This window comes from Carcharhinus amblyrhynchos, chromosome 3, assembly GCF_965287045.1.
Source record: "Carcharhinus amblyrhynchos chromosome 3, sCarAmb.v2.hapA, whole genome shotgun sequence".
Taxonomy (NCBI): domain Eukaryota; kingdom Metazoa; phylum Chordata; class Chondrichthyes; order Carcharhiniformes; family Carcharhinidae; genus Carcharhinus; species Carcharhinus amblyrhynchos.
In genome coordinates, this window is record NC_137326.1 from 140,623,386 (window position 1) to 140,643,629 (window position 20,244).

Here is a 20,244-nt window from a genome sequence, read left to right on the forward strand (position 1 = left end):
GTGACTAGTGGAGTACCCCAGGGGTCGGTGCTGGGGCCTCAGCTATTTACCATTTATATAGATGATCTGGAGGAGGGAACCGAGTGTATGGTGTCGAAATTTGCTGATGACACCAAGATTGGTGGAACGGCAAATTGCGCGGAGGGTGTGGAGAGTCTGCAGAAGGATCTAGATAGGCTGGGCGAATGGGCCAGGAAATGGCAAATGGAATTTAATGTTGGCAAGTGCGAGGTGGTCCACTTTGGTAGGAATAATGGTAGGAAGGACTATTACTTACGTGGCGAAAAACTGCAGCAGGTGACGGTGCAGAGGGACCTCGGGGTCCTTGTGCATGAGTCGCAAAAACCCAGCCTGCAGGTGCAGCAGGTGGTCAGGAAGGCGAATGGGATGCTGGCCTTCATAGCGAGGGGGATTGAATATAAAAGTAGGGAGGTCTTGCTGCAGCTGTATAGGGCATTGGTGAGGCCGCAGCTGGAGTACTGCGTGCAGTTTTGGTCGCCGCACTTACGCAAGGATGTTTTGGCCTTGGAGGGAGTGCAGAGGAGGTTTACTAGGCTGATACCAGAGTTGAGGGGGTTGAGCTATGAGGAGAGGCTGAATAAACTAGGCTTGTATTCGTTAGAGTTTAGAAGAATGAGGGGAGATCTCATTGAGACATATAAGATGATGAATGGGATGGATAGGATAGAGGTGGAGAGACTCTTCCCGCTCAGAAAGGACAGTAGGACTAGGGGGCACAGCCTCAAGATAAAGGGGGGGCGGTTTAGAACGGAGTTGAGGAGGAACTTCTTCACTCAAAGGGTGGTGAATCTCTGGAATTCTCTGCCCGTTGAAGTGGTGGAGGCTGCCTCGCTAAATATTTTTAAGACCCGGGTTGATGGGTTTTTGATAAGCGAGGGGATTAAGGGTTATGGGGAGAGGGCGGGAATGTGGAACTGAGCCACAACAGATCAGCCATGATCTTATTGAATGGCGGGGCAGGCTCGAAGGGCTAGATGGCCTACTCCTGCTCCTATTTCTTATGTTCTTATGTTTATGTTCTTATGAGAAAGAAACTTAAGCAAGGTGTAAGGAGGGCTAAAAGGGGTCACAAAAAGTCACTGGCCAACAGGATTAAGAAAAATCCCAAGGCTTTTTATGCATATATGTAAAAAGCAAGATAGGAGCCAGGGAGAGGGTTGGCCCACTAAAAGATAGGGGAGGGAATCTATGTGTGGAGCCAGAGGAAATGGGCAAGGTATGAAACGAGTATTTTGCATCAGTATTCATCAAAGAAAAGGACTTGGTGGATGACAGCTCTCAGGGAGGGTGTGCAGATAGTTTGGATCATGTTGAGATCAAAAAGGAGGTATTGGGGTTTCTGAGAAACATTAGGTTAACAAATCTCCACAGCATGATGGGATATACCCAAAACACAGAGAAATTGCTGGGGCCTTGAGAGAAATCTTTGTATCCTCACTGGCTACAGGGGAGGTCCCAGGGGATTAGCAATAGCCAATGTTGTTCCTTTGTTTAAGAAGGGTAGCAAGAATAATCCAGGTAATTACAGGCCGGTGAGCTTTACATCAGTGGTAGGAAAATTATTAGAAAGGATTCTTCAAGACAGCATTTACTCCCACTTTGAAATAAGTGGATGTAACATGGGTTTGTGAAGCGGAGGTCATGTGTCACTAACTTGATCGAGTTTTTCGAGGAAGTGACGAAGATGATTGAGAAGGGTAGGGCGGTGGATGTTTTTACATAGAAAGGTTTTTTTTAAAACATAGAACACTACAGCACAAACAGGCCCTTCGGCCCACAAGTTGCACTGATCATATCCATACCTACCAGGACTATCTATAACTCTCAATCCCATTAAATCCCATGTACTCATCCAGAAGTCTCTTAAAAGACCCCAGCGAGTTCTCCTCTACCACCACCAACAGCAGCCGATTCCACTCACTCACCACCCTCTGAGTGAAAAGCCTACCCCTGACATCTCCTCTGTACCTACTCCCCAGCACCTTAAACCTGTGTCCTCTCGTAGCGACCATTTCAGCCCTGGGAAATAGCCTCCGAGAATCCACCCTATCCATACCTCTCAACATTTTATAAACCTCTATCAGGTTGTCTCTCAACCTTCGTCCTCCAGGAAGAAGAGACCTAGCTCCCTCAACCTATCTTCATAAGGCATGCCTCCCAATCCAGGCAACATCCTTGTAAATCTCCTCTGCACCCTCTCAATAGCTTCCACATCCTTCCTGTAGTGTGGTGACCAGAACTGCACACAGCACTCCAAGTGGGGTCTGACAAGGGTCATATAAAGTTGCAGCATTATCCCCCAATTCCGAAACGCAATCCCTCGATTAATGAAGGCTAGCACACCATATGCCTTCTTGACCACATCCTCTACCTGCAAGGCTGATTTAAGAGTCCTATGGACCTGGACCCCCAAGGTCCGATGAGATAATGTTGTCTGCATGGGCATCAGTAAGGCCTTTAACAAGGTCCCTCATGGCAGACTGATGCAGGAGGTGAAGTCACAGGGGATCAGGGGTGAGCTGGCAAGGTGGATACAGAACTGGTTTGATCATAGAAAGAAGTCTCACAACACCAGGTTAAAGTCCAACAGATTTATTTGGTAGCACAAGCCACTAGCTTTCGGAGCACTGCCAAGGCTCAAGGCTCCGAAAGCTAGTGGCTTGTACTACCAAATAAACCCATTGGACTTTAACCTGGTGTTGTGAGACTTCTTACTGTGTTTACCCCAGTACAATGCCGGCATCTCCGCATCTTGGTCACAGAAGACAGAGAGTAGCAGTGGAAGGGTGCACTTCTGAATGGAGGGCTGTGACTAGTGACATTCCTCAGGGGTCAGAGCTGGGACTTTTGCAGTTTGTAATATATAAATTATTTGGAGGAAAATGTAACTGGTTTGATTAGTAAGTTTGCAGACAACAAAAAGATTGGTGGATTAGCGGATAGCGATGAGGACCATCAGAGGATACAGCAGGATATAGATCAGTTGGAGACTTGGGCGGAAAAATGGCAGATGGAGTTTCATCTGGACAAATGTGAGGTAATGATTTTGGAATGACTAATATAGATGGCAAATATACAGTAAATAGCAAACCCTTAAGAGTATTGATAGGCAGAGGGATCCGGGTATACAGGTACACAGGTCACTGAAAGTGGCAACGCAGATGGGGAAGGTAGTCAAGAAGGCATAAAGCATGCTTGCCTTCATCAGCCGAGGTATTGAGTTTAAAAATTGGCAAGTCATATTGCAGCTTTATAGAACCTTAGTTAAGCCTCACTTGGAATATAGTGTTCAATTCTGGTCAGCACACTACCAGAAGGGTGTGGAGGCTTTGGAGAGGGTACAGAAAAGATTTAGCAGGATGTTGCCTGGTATGGAGGGCATTAGTTATGAGAGGTTGGAGAAACTTGGTTTGTTCTCACTGGAGCGACGAAGGTTGAGAGATGACCTGATAGAAGTCTACAAGATTATGAGGGGCATGAATAGAGTGGATAGTCAGAAGCTTTTTCCCAGGGTGGAACAGTTAATTACTAGGGGGTATAGGTTTAAGGTGCGAGGGAAGTTTTTTTTTACACAGAGGGTGGTGGGTGCCTGGAACTTGATGCTTGGGGAGGTAAGACCCTCCATACCAGGCTAAGACCCTCCATACCAGGCAACATCTGGTAAATCTTTTCTGCACTCTCTCCACGTCCTTCTGGTAGTGTGGCGACCAGAACTGGACCCAGTATTCCAAATGTGGCCTAACCAACATTCTATATAACTGCAACATCACATGCCAACTTTTATACTCTATGCCCCGTCCAATAAAGGCAAGCATGACATGTGCCTTCTTCACCACCTTTTCCACCTGTGTTGCCACCTTTAAGGATCTGTAGACTTGCACACCCAGAAACCTCTGTGTGTTGATACTCCTGATGGTTCTGCCATTTATTGTATAGCTCCCCCCTGAATTAGATCTATCAAAATGCATCACTTTGCATTTATATGGATTAAATTCCATCTGCCACTTCTCTGCCCAATCTTCCAGCCTATCTATATCCTGCTGTATTCTCTGACAATGTTCATCACTATCCGCAACTCCAGCAATCTTTGTGTCATCCGCAAACTTACTGATCAGACCAGCTGCATCTTCTAACAAATCATTTATATATATCACAAACAGCAGAAGTCCCAGTACAGAGCCCTGCGAACACCACCAGTCACAGACCTCCAATCAGAAAAAGACCCTTCCACTGTCACGCTCTGTTTTCTATGGCCAAGCCAGTTCTGAATCCATCCAGCTAGTTCACCCCTGATCCCAGCCTGCCATAAGGGGCCTTGTCAAATGTTTTACTAAAATCCATATAGATGACATCCACGGCCCTTCCCTTGTCAATCATTTTTGTCACCGCCTCAAAAAACTCAACCAAATTTGTGAGTAATGACTTTCCTTGTACAAAACCATGTTGTCTATTGCTAATGAGACTTTTCTGTTCTAAATGCGTATAGATCCTATCTCTAAGAATCTTCTCCAACAATTTCCCTACCACGGACGTCAAGCTTACCGGCCTATAATTACCCAGGTTATCCTCGCTACCCTTTTTAAATAACGGGACCCGTTTGCTATCCTCCAATCCTCTGAGACCTCACCTGTGTCCAATGAAGAAACAAAGATTTCTGTTAGAGGTCCAGCAATTTCATCTCTTGTCTCCCCTCAGTAATCTAGGACAGATGCCATCTGGCCTTGGGGATTTGTCTACCTTAACGCTTCCTAAAACACCTAACACTTTCTCCCTTGTAATTGTGATTTGTTCTAACGGGTCTACACATCCCTCTGAGACACTAACAATCAACGTATCCCTCTCCTTTGTGAATACTGATGCAAAGTATTCATTTAGGATCTCACCTACTTCCTTGGGTTCTAAGCATAATTCCTCTTTGTTCTTGAGAAGTCTGACTCTTTCTCTGACAACCCTCTTGCTCCTAAAGTAGGCATAAAATGCCTTGGGATTCTCCTTAATCCTGTCTGCCAAGGACATCTCCTAACCCTTTTTTTGCCCCTCTAACTTTTGTTTGAGTTCTTTTCTACTTTCTCTGTATTCCTTTAATGCTTCATCTGTTTTTAGCTGCCTGGATCTTACATATGCCTCTTTTTTCTTTTTGATGAGACCCACAATTCCTCCGGTTGTCCACGGCTCTCGAATCTGACCTTTCCTATCCTTTCTTTTTACAGGCACATGCCTGTCCTACAGTCCTATCAACTGCTCCTTAAAAGACTCCCACATGCCAGATGTGGATTTACCCTCAAACAGCCTCTCCCAATCAACAGCCACCAATTCCTGCCTAATCTGGCTGTAGTTAGCCTTCTCCCAATTCAGCACTTTACCCATAGGACAACACTCATCCTTTTCCACGACTATCCGAAACTTTACAGAATTGCTGTCATTGTTCGCCACATGTCCCCCCACCGAAACTTTGATGACCTGACCGGGCTCATTCCCCAGTACTAGGTCCAGTACAGCCGCCTCTTTAGTAGGACTATCAACATATTGTTCCAAAGAAATGTAGAGAAATCCCCAAGGATTTCTTTGGACACATTTTACAAATTCCTCCCCATCCAGACCCCCAACCCGAAGGGATTTCCAGTCAATACAAGGGAAATTAAAGTCTCCCACTACAACAACCCTATTTTTTTTTTACACCTGTCCAGAATCTCCTTACATTTCCATTCCTCAACTTCCCATGGGCTGTTGGAAGGCCTGTAGTATACCCCCAGCAGAATGACTGCACCCTTCCTGTTCCTGAGCTCTACCCACAGCGTCTCGCTATTTAATCTCTTCAAACTGTCCATCCTCTGTACTGCTGCAATACGCTCCCTAACCAGTATTGCTACTCCTCCACCTCTTCTAGCCCCCCGGCCCAACCCCATCTCGCCTAAAACACTTCTACCCCGGAATATTCAGCTGCCAGTCCTGTCCTTTTTTTAATCAAGTCTCCGTCACTGCAACCACATCCAAGTTGCACACATGTGTTAAGGCTCTAAGTTCATCTGTTTTGCCCATTACGCTCCTTGCATTGAAACACATACACTCCAGATGTCCAGGCCCACTGAGTTCGTCCTCCCCCAGATTGCTCTTCCTCTTAGGTAGCCTTGTCTTGGCCCCATGCTCATCCCCAGTCTCTACGCTTGCTGACCTGTTCTGATTCAGTGGTGTGCCTCAGGGATCTGTTTTGGGGCCACTGTTGTTTGTAATTTTTATTAATGATCTGGATGAGGGTATAGTTGGGTGGATTAGTAAATTTGCTGATGACACCAAAGTCGGAGGTGTGGTAGATTGTGAGGAAGGGTGTCATAGTCTGCAGGGAGACTTAGATAGGTTGCAGAGCTGGGCCGAGAGGTGGCAGATGGAATTTAATGCGGAGAAGTATGAGGTAATTCACTTTGGTAGGAGCAACAGATGTGTCGAGTATAGGGCTAACGGGAGGACTTTGAATAGTGTGGATGAACAGAGGGATCTAGGTGTATGTGTACATAGATCCCTGAAAGTTGGGAATCAAGTAGATAAGGTTGTTAAGAAGGCGTACGGTGTCTTGGCGTTTATTGGTAGGGGGATTGAATTTAGGAGTCGCAGCGTCATGTTGCAACTGTACACTACTCTGGTGCGGCCGCACTTGGAGTACTGTGTGCAGTTCTGGTCCCCACATTACAAGAAGGATGTGGAGGCTTTGGAGAGGGTGCAGAGGAGGTTTACTAGGATGTTGCCTGGTATGGTGGGGAGGACCTATGAGGAGAGACTGAGGGATTTAGGGTTGTTTTCGTTGGAAAGAAGGCAGCTAAGAGGGGATCTTATTGAAACATATAAGATGATTAGAGGTTTAGATAGGGTGGATAGTGATAGCCTTTTTCCTAGGATGGAGAAAGCTAGCACGAGGGGGCATGGCTTTAAATTAAGGGGGGGGTAGCTACAGGACGGATGTCAGGGGTAGGTTCTTTACCCAGAGGGTGGTGAGGGATTGGAATGCCCTGCCTGCTGCAGTTGTAAATGCGCCTAGTTTGGGGGCATTTAAGAGATCTGTGGATAGGTTTATGGACGAAAAGGGATTGGTATAGGCTAGTGGGTCATTATTTTTGTAACTGGTCAGCGCAACATCGTGGGCCGAAGGGCCTGTTCTGCGCTGTAATGTTCTATGTTCTATGATTCCCACCCTCCGCCACATTAGTTTAAACCCACCTGAATCATACCAGCAAACCTCCCAGCCAGGATATTGGCGCCCCTCCAGTTCAGGTGTAACCCATAAGAACGTAAGAACATAAGAAATAGGAGCAGGAGTAGGCCATCTAGCCCTTCCAGCTGCCCCGCCATTCAATAAGATCATGGCTGATCTGAAGTGGATCAGGTCCATTTTCCCGCTTTCTCCCCATAACCCTTAATTCCCCTGTCTATCAGAAACCTACCGAACCGTGACTTAAATATATTCAGCAAGGTAGCCTCCACCACTTCAACGGGCAGAGAATTCCAGAGATTCACCACCCTTTGAGTGAAGAAGTTCCTCCTCAACTCCGATCTAAACTGTCCCCCCCCCCATTATTTTGAGGCTGTGCCCTGTAGTCCTGCTATCCTTTCTAAGCAGGAAGAATCTCTCTACCTCTACCCTATCTATCCCTTTCATTATCTTATATGTCTCTATGAGATCCCCCCTCAGCCTTCTAAACTCCAACAAGTACAGATCCAGTCTATTCAATCTCTCTTCATAGTCTAACCCCCTCATCTCCGGTATCAGTCTAGTGAACCTTCTCTGCACTCCCTCCAAGGCTGATATATCCTTCCACAAGTGCGGCGACCAAAACTGCGCACAGTCCTCCAGCTGCGGCCTCACCAGTGCCCTGTACAGTTGCAGCAAGACCTCCCTGCTTTTATATTCTATCCCCCTCGCTATAAAGGCCAACATTCCATTCGCCTTCTTGATCACCTGCTGCACCTGCAGACTGGGTTTTTGTGATTCATGCACAAGGACCCCCAGGTCCCTCTGCACCGTAGCACGCTGCAGCTTTTCGCCTTTTAAATAATAATCCCTCCTACTATTATTTCTACCAAAGTGGTTAACCTCACATTTGCTAACATTATACTCCATCTGCCAGGTCCTCGCCCACTCACTCAGCCTATCCAGATCTCTCTGCAGACTTTCCACACCCTCCACGCAATTTACTTTTCCACTCATCATCGTGCCAGCAGCAAATTTTGTTACCCTACATTCAGCCCTCACCTCCAGATCATCTATATAAATGGTAAATAGTTGAGGCCCCAGCACCGATCCCTGCAGCACTCCACTAGTCACCAACTGCCAACCAGAATAGCACCCATTGATACCAACTCTCTGCTTCCTATTAGACAACCAATCCTCTATCCACGCTAACACCTTACCCCCAACTCCGTGCACCGTCACCTTTTGCAGCAACCTTTTGTGAGGCACCTTATCAAACGCCTTCTGGAAGTCTAAAAACACACATCCACCGGTTCCCCTCTGTCTACCACACTAGTCACATCCTCATAGAAACCCAATAAATTCATTAAACACGACCTCCCCTTAACGAATCCGTGCTGCGTCTGCTCTATCAAACCATTCTTTTCTAGGTGTCTTGCTATTTCTTCTTTGATGACGGATTCTAGCATTTACAGACGTTAAACTAACCGGCCTATAATTCCCTGCCTTTCGTCTGCTACCTTTTTTAAACAACGGCATTACATTAGGCGTTTTCCAATCCGCCGGCACTTCCCCAGAGTCCAGCAAATTTTGATAAATATTACTAAGGCATCCGCTATCACCTCTGCCATTTCTTTCAGAACCCTGGAATGCATTCCATCCGGTCCCGGGGACTTGTCTACCTTCAGTCCCATTAGTCTATCAAGCACTACCTCTCTAGTGACAGTAATCACATTAAGGTCCTCATCTTGTACCATCCTTCTATCTTTAATATTCGGCAAACTATTTGTGTCCTCCTCCACGAAGACCGACACAAAAAACTTATTTAAAGCCTCAGCCATTTCCTCATCGCCCACCGCTAAATGCCCCCCCTCGTCCTCCAACGGTCCAACATTCACTCTAGCCAGTCTCCTCTTCTTTATATATTTGTAAAAACTTTTACTATCATTTTTTATATTTAGAGCTAGTTTAGTTTCATACTCGATCTTTCCTTTCTTTATCACCTTCTTAGTCATTCTTTGTTGTTTTTTAAATCTTTCTGAATTTTCTAATTGCCCATAATTTTTAGCCGCTCTGAACACATCAGCTTTTAATTTAGTACTCTCCTTTATTTCCTTCGATAACCATGGCTGGTTATCCGTTCTCCTACAGTCCTTCTTGTACAGATTCCATCCTCTCTGGAAGACTTCCCAGTTATCCATGAATCTGAAACCCTCCGTCCGGCACCAGTTCTTTAGCACATGTTCAGCTGCATGATCTCCTTGTTCCTAGCTCACTATCTCGTGGCTCAGGGAGCAATCCAGAGATTGCTACCCTCGAAGTCCTGTTTTTTAGCCTTCTACCTAACTCCCTAAATTGTTCTTGCAGGACCTCCCTGCTCTTTCTACCTACGTCATTTGTACCAATGTGGACAATGACATCTGTCCGATTACCCGCCCCTTTTAGGATGCTCTCCGCCCGCTCAGAGACATCCAGGACCCTGGCAGCAGGGAGGCAAACTACCATCCTGGAGTCTCGTTCACGCCCACAGAACCACCTGTCTGTGCCTCTAACTATCGGGTGCCCCACTACTATTGCTCTCCGATTCTCCCTGTTTTCCTTCTGAGCCACAGAGCCCGACTGGGTGCCAGGGACCTGGTCACCGTGGCTCACCCCTGGAAGATCACCTTCCCCTATAGTATCCAAAACGGTATACTTATTTTGGAGGGGAACAACCACAGGGGATCCCTGCACCGCTGTTTAAAAAAGGTAGCAAGCAAAAGGCAGGGAATTACAGGCCAGTCAGTTTAATGTCTGTTGTTGGAAAAATGCTTGAATCTGTTATCAAAGAAGAAATAGCGAGGCACCTTGAGAAGAATGGTTTGATCGAGCAGACGCAGCACGGATTCGTTAAGGGGAAGTCATGATTGACAAATTTATTGGAATTCTATGAGGATGCGACTAGTGCGGTAGACAGAGAGGAACCGGTGGATGTGGTGTTTCTCGATTTTCAAAAGGCATTTGATAAGGTGCCGCACAAAGGGTTGCTTCAGGCAGTTAGGGGGCATGGAGTTGGGAGTAAGGTGTTAGCGTGGACAGAGGATTGGTTGTCTAATGGGGGGGCAGAGAGTTGGTATCAATGGGTGCTATCCTGATTGGCGGTTGGTGACAAGTGGAGTGCCGCAGGGATCGGTGCTGGGGCCTCAACTATTTACCATTTATATAGACGATCTGGAGGAAGGGGCTGAGTGTAGGGTGTCGAAATTTGCTGATGACACGAAGGTAAGTGGAAAAGCAAATTGTGCGGAGTGTGTGGAAAGTCTGCAGAGGGATCTAGATAGGCTGAACGAGTGGGCGAGGACCTGGCAATGTTAGCAAGTGTGAAGTTATCCACTTTGGCAGGAATAATAGAAGGAGGGATTATGATGTAAAGGGCGAAAAGCTGCAGCATGCTACGGTGCAGAGGGACCTGGGGGTCCTTGTGCACGAGTCACAAAAACCCAGTCTGCAGGTGCAGCAGGTGACCAAGGCGGCGAATAGGATGCTGGCCTTTATAGCGAGGGGGATAGAATATAAAAGCAGGGAGGTCTTGCTGCAACAGTACAGGGTACTGATGAGGCCGCAGCTGGAGTACTATGTGCATTTTTGGTCATCGCACTTGCGCAAGGATATTTTGGCCTTGGAGGGAGCACAGAGGAGGTTCACTAGGCTGATACCAGAGATGAGGGGGTTGGACTATGAAGAGAGGCTGAATAGACTGGGTCTGTACTCGTTGGAGTTTAGAAGGATGAGGGGGGGATCTTATAGAGACATATAAGGTAATGAAGGGGATGGATAGGGTAGTGGTAGAGAGATTCTTCCTGCTCAGAAAGGACAGCAGAACCAGAGGGCACAGCCTCAAGATAAGGGGGGTGCAGTTTAGAACAGAGTTGATGAGGAACTTCTTCACTCAAAGGGTGGTGAATCTCTGGATTCTCTGCCCGTTGAAATGGTGGAGGCTACCTCGCTAAATATATTTAAGACATGGGTAGATAGGTTTTTGGTAGGCAACGGAATTAAGGGTTATGGGGAGAAAGCGGGAAAGTGGAACTGAGCCACTTCAGATCAGCCATGATCTTATTGAATGGCGGGGCAGGCTCGAAGGGCTAGATGGCCTACTCCTGCTCCTATTTCTTATGTTCTTATGTTCTTACTGCTACCTCACCTCCCCCCTCCTGACGGTCATCCAGCTAGCTTCATTTTTAGGTGTTACCACTTTCCTATAATTGCTTTCTCTCACCCTTTCTGCCTCCCAAATGATATAAAGTTCATCCAGTTCCTGTGCCCTTTACAAATATTGATTGGAAAAGCTATAGTTCAAGTACGTTAGAGGGATCAGTTTTTGTCCAGTGTGTGTAGGAAGGTTTCCTTACACAGTATGTAGATAGGCCAACAAGAGGTGAAGCTACATTGGATTTGGGACTGGGTACTGAACCAGACCAGATGTTCGACTCAGAGGTAGATGAGCACTTTGGCGATAGTGATCACAATTCAGTTACGTTTACCTTCGTGATGGAAAGGGATAGGTATATACCGAAGGGCAGAAGTTATAGCTAGGGGAAAGGTAATTATGAGGCGATTAGGTGAGATTTAGGATGTATAGGTTGGAGTAGGAAACTGCAGGGGCTGGGAACAACTGAAATGTGGAGCTTGTTCAAGGAGCAGCTACTGCAAGTCCTTGATAAATATGCACCTGTCAGGCAGGGAGGAAGTGGTTGAGTGAGGGAACCGTGGTGTACTAAGGAAGTTGAATCTCTGGTGAAGAGGAGGAAGAAGGCTTATGTAAAGATGAGACGTGAAGGCTCAGTTAGGGCACTGGAGAGTTACAAACTAGCCAGGAAGGAGCTAAAGAGAGACTTAAGAAGAGCTAGAAGAGGACATGAGAAGACTTTGGCAGGTAGGATCAAGGAGAACCCTAAAGCTTTCTGTAGGTATGTCAAGAATAAAAGATTGGTTTGGGCAAGATTAGGGCCAGTCAGAGACAGTAGTGGGAAGTTGTGCGTGGAGCCTGAAGAGATAGGGGAGGCACTAAATGAATATTTTTCATCAGTATTCACACAGGAAAAAGTCAATGTAGTCGAGGAGAATACTGAGATACAGGCTTTTAGACTAGACTGAATTGAGGTACATAAGGAGGAGGTGTTCGCAATTCTTGAGAGTATGAAAATAGATAAGTCCCCTGGGCCGGATGGGATTTATCCTAGGATTCTCTGGGAGGCTGGGGATGGGATTGCAGAGCCTACGGCTTTGAGCTTCATGTTGTTATTGGCTACAGGTATAGTGCCGGAAGACTGGAGGATAGCAAATGCTGTCCCTTGTTCAAGAAGGGGAGTAGAGACCATCCTGGGAATTATAGACTGGTGAGCTTTACATCTGTTGTGGGCAAAGTTTTGGAAAGAATTATAAGAGATAGGATTTATAATCATCTAGAGAGAAATAAATTGATTAGGGATAGTCAACACGGTTTTGTGACGGGTAGGTTGTACCTCACAAACTTTATCGAGTCCTTTGAGAAGGTGATCAAAGAGGTGGATAAGGGTAAGGCAGTTGATGTGGTGTATATGGATTTTAGCAAAGCGTTTGATAAGGTTCCCCGTGGTAAGCTACTGCAGAAAATACGGATGCATGGGATTGAGGGTGATTTAGCGGTTTGGATCAGGAATTGGCTAGCTGATAGAAGACAGAGGGTGATGGTTGATGAGAAATATTCAACCTGGAGTTCAGTTACAAGTGATGTACTGCAGGGATCTGTTTTGGGGCCACTGCTGTTTGTCATTTTTATAAATGACCTAGATGAGGGTGGAGAAGGACAGGTTAGTAAATTTGCTGACGACACTAAAGTCGGACGAGTTGTAGACAGTGAGGATGGATGTTACAGTTTGCAGATGGACATAGATAAGCTGCAGAGCTGGGCTGAGAAGTGGCAAATGAAATTTAATGCGGAAAAGTGTGAGGTGATTCACTTTGGTAAGAGTAACAGGAGTACAGACTATCGGGCTAATAGAAGGACTCTTGTCAGTGTTGATGAGCAGAGAGATCTCGGGGTACATGTGCATAGATCCCTGAAAGTTGGCACCCAGGTTGATAAGGTTGTTAAGAAGGCGTACGGTGTGTTAGCTTTTATTGGTAGAGGGATTGAATTTTGGAGCCGAGAGATCATGTTGCAACAGTACAAAACTCTGGTGCGGCTGCACTTGGGGTATCGCGTACAGTTCTGGTCGCCGAATTGTAAGAAAGATGCGGAAGCATTGGAAAGGGTGCAGAGGAGGTTTACCAAGATGTTGCCTGGTATGGTGAGAAGGTCTTATGAGGAAAGGCTGAGGAACTTGAGGTTGTTTTCGTTAGAGAGAAGAAGGTTAAGAGGTGACCTAATTGAGGCATACAAGATGATCAGAGGGTTAGATAGGGTGGACAGTAAGAGCCTTTTTCCTCAGATGGTGATGGCTGACACGAGGGGACATAGCTTTAAATTGAGGGGTGATAATTATATGGCGGATGTCAGAGGTAGGTTCTTTACTCAGAGGGTAGTAAAGGCATGGAATGCCCTGCCTGCAGCAGCTGTGGACTCACCAACTTTAAGGGTGTTCAAATGGTGAGTGGATAGGCATATGGATAACATTGGAATAGTTTAGGTTAGAGGGTCATTAGATTGGTTCCACTGGTTGGCGCAACATCAAGGGCCAAAGGGCCTGTACTGCGCTGTAATGTTCTATGTTGTCTAAATGCCTTAGCAAGTCATTTATTTCAAGGCAATTAGGGGTGGTCAATAGATGCTAGTTCAGCCAGTGATACCTACATCCCAAGAACAAATATAAAAGGGTTAGGAAAATGCTGGAATCTATTACAAATGAAATCTGAACAATTATTTTAGAAAAGTATGGCATGATTAGAAGTCAACATGGTTGTACTGAGGGGAATTCCTGTTTGAGATTTTTTTGAGGAATAACTAGTAGAATAAATAAAGGGAAACCAGTAGATCTAATATATTTGGATTTCCAAAAGGGATTCAGTAAGATGCCACATAAAAGTCTATTGTGGAAGATAAGGACATACACAATTAGGGGTAGTATTTTAACATGGAAAGAGGATTGATTACCAGATAGGATGCAGAGTGCGCATAAGCAGAGCTTTTTCAAGTGCCAGATGGTGAGTGAACCTTACCAATGTCTTGTACGACTTCAACAAGACGTCCCAACTCCTGAATTCAATGTTCTGACCGATGAAACCAAGCATGCCGAATGCCTTCTTCACCACTCTGTCCATCTGTGACTCCACTTTCAAGGAGCTATGCACATGTACTCCTAGATCTGTTTGTTCTGTAACTCTCCCCAACACCCTACCATTAACTGAGTAAGTCCTGCCCTGGTTCAATCTACCAAAATGCATCACCTCGCATTTATCTAAATTAAACTCCATCTGCCATTCGTCAGTCCACTGGCCCAATTGATCAAGATCCCATTGCAACTGGAGATAACTTTCTTCACTGTCCACTATGCCACCAATCTTGGTATCATTTGCAAACTTACTAACCATGCCTCCGTTATTCTGATCCAAATCATTAATATAAATGACAAATAACAGTGAACCCAGCACTGATCCATTTACATAGGTACATGGGTACAATGGGTATAGAGGATTATGGGCCACATGCAGGCAATTGGGATTAGCTTAGGGGTCTTAAAAGAAAAGAGTGGCATGGACAAGTTGGGCCAAATGCTATAAACCTCTATGACTCTATGATCCCTGAGGCAAACCGCTGGTCACAGGCCTCCAATTTGAAAAATAATTCTCTACAACCATCCTCTGAGCCAATTCTGTATCCATATAGATACCTCATACTGGATCCGTGAGATTTAACATTATGCAACAACCTACCATGCAGTACCTTGTGAAAGGACTTGCTAAAGTCCATGTAGACAACATCAAATGCACTCATCTATCTTCTTGGTTACCCCTACAAACAACTCAATCAAATTTGTGAGACATGATTTGTCACTCACAAAGCCATGCTGACTGTCCCTAATCAGTCCTTGTGTCTCTAAATGCCTGTAGATCCTGTCTCTCAAAATACCTTCCAACAACTTACCCACTACAGATGTGAGGCTCACTGGCCTGTAGTTCCCAGGCTTTTCTCTGCAGCCCCTTTTAATCAAAGGCACAACATTTGCCACTCTGATATTTGCTATTGCTATTCTGATTGGCGGTTGGTGACTAGTGGAGTGCCGCAGGGATCAGGGCTAGGGCCTCAGCTATTTACCATTTATATAGGTGATATGGAGGAGGGGGCTGAGTGTAGGGTGTCGAAATTTGCCGGTGACACAAAGATGAGTGGAAAAGCAAATTGTGTGGAGAGTGTGGAAAGTCTGCAGAGGGATCTGGATAGGCTGAGCGAGTGGGCGAGGACCTGGCAGATGGAGTACGATGTTAGCAAGTGTGAGGTTATCCACTTTGGCAGAAATAATAGTAGGAGGGATTATTATTTAAAGGGCAAAAAGCTGCAGCATGCAACGGTGCAGAGGGACCTGGGGGTCCTTGTGCATGAGTCGCAAAAACCCAGTCTGCAGGTGATCAAGAAGGCAAATGGGATGCTGGCCTTTATAGCGAGGGGGATAGAATATAAAAGCAGGGAAGTCTTGCTGCAACTGTACAGGTCACTGGTGAGGCCGCAGCTGGAGTACTGTGTGCAGTTTTGGTCGCCGCACTTGCGCAAGGATATTTTGGACTTGGAGGGAGTGCAGAGGAGGTTCCCTAGGCTGATACCGGAGATGAGGGGATTGGACTATGAAGGGAGACTAAATAGACTGGGTCTGTACTCGTTGGAGTTTAGAAGGATGAGGGGGGATCTTATAGAGACGTATAAGATAATGAAAGGGATGGATAGGGTAGAGGTAGAGAGATTCTTCCCACTTAGAAAGGACAGCAGGACTAGAGGGCACAGCCTCAAGATAAGGGGGGGGGGGGGGGTGCAGTTTAGATCAGAGTTGAGGAGGAACTTCTTCACTCAAAGGGTGGTGAATCTCTGGAATTCTCTGCCTGTTGAAGCGGTGGAGGCTACTTCACTAAATATACTTAAGTCACGGGTAGATAGGTTTTTGACAGACACGGGAATTAAGGGTTATGGGGAGAGAGTGGGAAAGTGGAACTGATTCACGTCAGATCAGCCATGATCTTATTGAATAGCCGGGCAGGCTCGAAGGGCTAGATGGCCTACTCCTGCTCCTATTTCTTACGTTCTTTTATATCTGAGCAGTAATTACTGGCAGAAACCTTCAGATCTTTATCAAGATAGCATCTTGTATTAAACATAGACTAAAGTGTCATTGCAGCTTGGTCATCATGGAGACTCCTGAACATCAGGAGGAATATTGAAAATCAACTCCACAAAGTTCTCCATGTTGCATAAGAGTTTTTGAAGAAGTAGTTTGAGTTGTGGGTGAGGGAAGTATAAGAGATACTGCCTCGCTGGATATTCTGAAAGTGCTTGACAAGATTCCTCGTAGGAAGTTACCTCACAAAATGGATATAAGAGACAAATTGATTTATTTAATTCTTTCATGGGACAAAGGGACCATGGGCTAGGCCAGCATTTAGAACATAGAACGTTACGGCGCAGAACAGGCCCTTCAGCCCACGATGTTGCGCCGACCAATTAAGAAAAAGCAATGACCCTCTAACCTAAACCAATCCCTTTCCATCCATAAACCGATCCACGGATCTCTTAAACGCCCCCAAACTAGGCACATCTACAACTGCAGCAGGCAGGGCATTCCATTCCCCCACCACCCTCTGGGTAAAGAACCTACCTCTGACATCCGTCCTATAACTACCACCCCTTAATTTAAAGCTATGTCCCCTCGTGCGAGCTTTCTCCATCCGAGGAAAAAGGCTATCACTGTCCACCCTATCTAAACCTCTAATCATCTTGTATGTTTCAATAAGGTCTCCTCTTAGCTGCCTTCTTTCCAACGAAAACAACCCCAAATCCCTCAGTCTCTCCTCATAGGACCTTCCCTCCATACCAGGCAACATCCTGGTAAACGTCCTCTGCACCCTCTCCAATGCCTCCACATCCTTCCTATAATGTGGGGACCAGAACTGCACACAATACTGCAAGTGTGGCCACACTAGAGTTTTGTACAGTTGCAACATGACGTTGCGGCTCCTAAATTCAATCCCTCTACCAATAAACGCCAAGACACCGTATGCCTTCCTAACAACCTTGTCGACTTGATTTCCAACTTTCAGGGATCTATGCACATATACACCTAGATCCCTCTGTTCGTCAACACTATTCAGAGTCCTACCATTAGCCCTATACTCTACACATCGGTTATTCCTGCCAAAGTGAATTACCTCACACTTTTCCGCATTAAACTCCATCTGCCACCTCTCAGCCCAGCTCTGCAACTTGTCCAAGTCTCTCTGTAAACTATGATACCCCTCTTCACTATCTACCACTCCTCCGACTTTGGTGTCATCAGCAAATTTACTGATCCACCCAACTATACTCTCATCCAGATCATTTATAAAAATTACAAACAGCAGTGGCCCCAAAACAGATCCCTGAGGCACACCACTTGGAACCGAACTCCATGACGAATACTTTCCATCAACCACCACCCTCTGTCTTCCATCAGCTAGCCAATTCCTGATCCAATTACTAAATCACCCTCAATCCCATACATCTGCATTTTCTGCAGAAGCCTTCCATGGTGAACCTTATCAAATGCCTTACTAAAGTCCATATATACCACGTCAACTACCTTACCCCCATCCACCTGTTTGGTCACTTTCTCAAAAGACTCAATAAGGTTAGTAAGGCACGACCTATCCTTCACAAAACCGTGCTGACTATCTCCAATCAATTCATTACTCTCTAAATAACTATAAATCCTATCCCTAATAATTTTTTCTAATACTTCTGTTGTGGGCAAAGTAAGACTCACCGGTCTATAATTCCCGGGGAAGTCTCTATTCCCCTTCTTAAACAATGGGACAACATTCGCTGTCCTCCAGTCTTCTGGCACTATACCTGTGACCAACGACGACCTGAAGATCAGAGCCAGAGGCTCTGTAATCGCCTCTTTAACTCCCTCCTGGCTAATCTATAGCTTTCCAGTGCACTACCTGAGCCCTCAAGCCTCATCCTGACATAAGCCTCCTTTTTCCTTTTAACCAGCGAATCAACTTTTTTAGTGCACCACGGTTCCCTCGCTCGACCATTTCCTCCTTGCCTGACAGGGACATACTTATCAAGGACTCGCAGTAGCTGCTCCTTGAATAAACTCCACATTTCGGATGTTCCAAGCCCCTGTAGTTTCCTAGTCCAACCTATGCTCCCTAATTCTCTCCTAATAGCCTCATAATTACCCTTCCCCCAGCTATAACTACTGCCCCGAGGTTCATGCCTATCCCTTTCCATCACTAAGGTGAATGTAACCGAATTGTGGTCACTATCACCAAAACGTTCACCAACTTCCAAGACTAACAACTGGTCTGGCTCATTTCCCAGCACCAAATCCCATATAGCCTCACCTCTAGTTGGCCTATCTACATACTGAGTCAAAAAACCTTCCTGCATGCTTTGTGTAAAAACTGACCCCTCTAACAAGTTAGAGCTATAGCTATTCCAATCAATATTAGTAAAGTTAAAGTCTCCCATAACAATTACCCTATTACTTTCACTCCTGTCCAGGATCGTCTCTGTAATCCTTTCCTCTACCTCTCTAGAACTTTTAGGAGGTCTATAAAAGACTCCCAACAGGGTGACCTCTCCTCTCCTATTTCTAATCTCAGCCCATACTACCTCAACAGACAAGTCCTCATCAAACTTCTTTTCTGTCACTGTGATACAATCCTTGACTAATAATGCTACTCCTCCCCCCCTTCTACCTCCTTCTCTACTCCGACTGAAGCATTTGAACCCCGGAACCTGCAACAATCATTCCTGTCCCTGCTCTATCCATGTCTCTGAAATGGCCACAACATCAAAGTTCCAGGTACTGATCCATGCTGCAAGTTCATCCACCTTATTGCGAATACTGCTCGCATTAAAGTATACGCATTTCAAACCATGCTCTACTCCACCCCCACCATGCCGCGCTTTGCAGTGCTCATCTATGACCCCCTCAATTTCATCCCTGCTACTCAGGATCCCACCCCCCCTCTGAATCAGTTTAAACCCCCCTGCATAGCCTTTGCAAATTTTCCCCCCAAGATATTGGTTCCCCTCTGATTCAGGTGTAGACCATCACTCTTGTAGAGGTCTCACCTTCCCCAGAATGAGCCCCAATTGTTCAAGAACCTGAACCCCTCCCTCCTGCACCATCCCCTCAGCCACGAGTTCAAACTTTCCCTCTCTCTGTTCTTCTCTAAACTATCCCGTGGCACAGGCAAGAGTCCCGAGATAACCACTCTGTTTGATTTGGCCCTAAGTTTCCACCCCAACTCCATAAATTTCTGTTTAATATCCCCTTCCCTTATCCTCCCTATGTCATGTGTCCCCACATGAACTATGATTTGGGGCTGACTCCCCTTTCCCTTGAGGGTCTTAAACACCCGCTCTGAAACATCCCGGACCCCAGCCCCTGGGAGGCAACACACCGGCCCTGAGTCCCTTCCATTACTGTTGACTCTCCTATCTGTCCCCCTAACTATGGAGTCCCCAATCACCAGGCCCAATCTTTTACTTCCCCTACCCACCTGAGCCTTCACAGCAGGCTCACCTCCAGAGACCTGCTCCCTTTGGCTATCTCCAGTTGATTCTTCCTCAACTGTAGCCTCCAGGTCAGAAAACTTATTTTGGAGGGGAACAGCCCTAGGGGATTGTCTCCCCGATTGCTTCTTACCCCTCTTCCTAGCAGTTACCCAAGACTCATTTTTAGGAGTGACTATCTCTTTGTAACTCCTATCAATGTCCGCCTCAACCTCCCGAATTATCCGGAGTTCCTCCAATTCCAGCTCCAGCTCCTTAACATGATCCTCCAGAAGCTGCAAGTGTGCACACTTCCTACAGGTAAAATCAG